The sequence below is a fragment of the Penaeus japonicus genome, unplaced genomic scaffold (genome assembly GCF_977035675.1).
Source record: "Penaeus japonicus unplaced genomic scaffold, GWHDUDI00000001_assembly GWHDUDI00000007, whole genome shotgun sequence".
In the NCBI taxonomy this organism is placed as follows: Eukaryota; Metazoa; Arthropoda; class Malacostraca; order Decapoda; family Penaeidae; genus Penaeus; species Penaeus japonicus.
In genome coordinates this window covers 10669635-10672134 of record NW_028234409.1, presented here as the reverse complement: position 1 = coordinate 10672134, position 2500 = coordinate 10669635, and positions in this window count along the sequence as shown.

Genomic DNA, 2500 nt, shown 5'->3' with positions numbered 1-2500 from the left:
ATGCAGCTCTCTCTGTCCTTCCTTGTACTTTTCCATCAACATCCTAAGGGCAAAAATTGCATCTGTTGTGCTTCTCCCTGGCATGAATCCAAACTGTTCTTCACTGATCCTCACAACTCTCTGCAGTCTCGTTTCTACAACTCTTTCCCATATCTTCATTGCATGGCACAGCAGTTTTATCCCCCTATAGTTACTACAATTTTGTACATCTCCCTTGTTCTTGAAAATTGGCACTAACACATTTTTTCTCCACTCATCTGGTATCCTCCCTCCTTCCAAGATCTCATTGAACAGTCTAGTTAACCAACTCACTGCCATCTCCCCTACCCACTTCCATGCTTCCACTGGTATCTTATCCGGGCCTACTGCTTTGTCCCCCTTCATCTATCCCAAGGCCTTCTTCACCTCTTCTTTGCCGATCTTGGTACTTCCTGATTTAGCTTCTCCACCTCTTCTAACCTTCTTTCCCTTTCATTTTCAATGTTCATGAGGTCCTCAAAGTATTTCTTCCATCTGTGTAATATATTTTCTTCCCTCGTCAGTATATTTCCGTCTGCATCCTTTCATCTTCTTAACATGCTGTATATCCCTACTATCTCTCTCCCTCTGTCAAGCTAGTCTGTATAGGTTTTTCTCTCCTTCCCTTGTATCTAACTTCTCATATAACTGTTCATATGTATTTTCTTTCGCTTTTGCCACTTCCCTCTTTGTTATTCTACATAACTCTTTGTATTCCTGATAGCTTTCTTCATCCCCAAGTCTGTCCCATTTCTGTTTTTTCTTTATACTATCTTGCACCTCCTCATTCTACTACCAGGTTTCCTTGTATTCTTTTCTTCTTCCTGATTTCAGCCACTGTTTCTGAGATTTCCTCCTTCCTGATCTCCTCCCTCCTTGTAAAGACTTGGATTACTTCCTGTACAAATGCTGTACTCCTCCTCCTTTAGTTTCCACCATTTGATCCTAGGTTCTGCCCTCATTTTCCTGGTTGCCTTCACTTTCCCAACTAACACTCTATGCTGTCTTGCTACACTCTCCCCTGGAACGACCTTACAATCACTAAACTCTCTCAAGTTACATCTCCTACATAGTATGATATCTATCTGCGCACTCCTACCTCTACTTTTGTATGTAACTCTGTGCTCTTCCCTTTTATTAAAATATTTATTCAACAGTGCCATCTTCATCATTTTTGCCCAGTCAATAATCATCTGCCCCTCTGCAGTCCTCTCTCCTATGCCATATTTGCCTATCACCTCCTCGTCCCCATTATTTCCTTCTACACTATGACCATTGAAGTCTGCTCCAATAATAACTCTCCTCTCTGGGGATGTTTTGTATCATTTCTTCCACTTCGCTCCAGAACTCCTCCTTCTCCTCCATCTCGCACCCCACCTGTGGGGCATATGCACTGATCACATTTATATGGATCCCTTCCACATCCATCTTCAGGTTCATTGCTCTATCTGATACCCTCTTCACTTCCAGTATTCTGTTGATATACTTTTCCTTAACTATTACTCTAATACCGTTTCTCCTTCCATCTATCCCATGATAGAACAACTTATAACCTCCGCCAATCAGCCTGGCTTTACTTACATTTAGTTTCCTGTACACAGAGAATATCTATCTTCCTCCTCTCCATCATGTCGGCTAGTTCTCTCCCTTTACCAGTCATGGTGCCAACAAGTAAGGACCCAACTCTGATCTCTGCTTTTCTGTCCTTTCTTCTTTCATGCTTCCTCCGCACATGTTCACCACCTCTTCTCCTCCTCCTTCTCCCAACAGTCACGTACTGTCCAATGGCCTCCTGCTGGGACACAGAGCCGTAAGCGGTCATTCTTAACCCAGGCCGCGACCGATCCGGTATGGTGCTCTCATTTGTGATCCGCATAGTAGTATTGGTCAGAATTTTACGCCGGATGCCCTTCCTGACGCAATCCTCCCCATTTATCCGGGCTTGGGACCGGCACCAAGTTGCACTGGCTTGTGCCCCCAGTGGCTGGGTTGGTAATAATGATGATAAAGATTACAATGCCACTATTATTTATAAAAATGATTAAGACAATGATGGCAAAAATGTTGGAAAAAAAAGCAATAGATGCTAGCACCACTGCATGCTCCTAATAGTACTACTATAAAAATATGGGAGAAACTAAAGCGATGAAAAGTAAAGCTAAGGCCAAAGGGAGAAAGGAGAGAGAAAGTATCTCAAAAGAATATGAGTTTCCTCCTTATAGCAGAGCCATTTTCCATGACGGTTTGCATGAATGAAGGATCCTTTGGTTTCATTCTGGATCCGATGCTGATAAAAATAACCCCTTAGGGATAGAAAATGGTTTGTTATTGTTTACGTTTTTGTATCGTTGACTGAATCCGGATGAATACGAGTTGCCGGTTGGTATTTTCGTTCAATGGGCAAATTGTGGGCGACTCTGATGATCTAAAATGGTTGATATTGTGTCTGTAGTGTGTAGTGTGTGTGTGTGTGTGTGTTGTG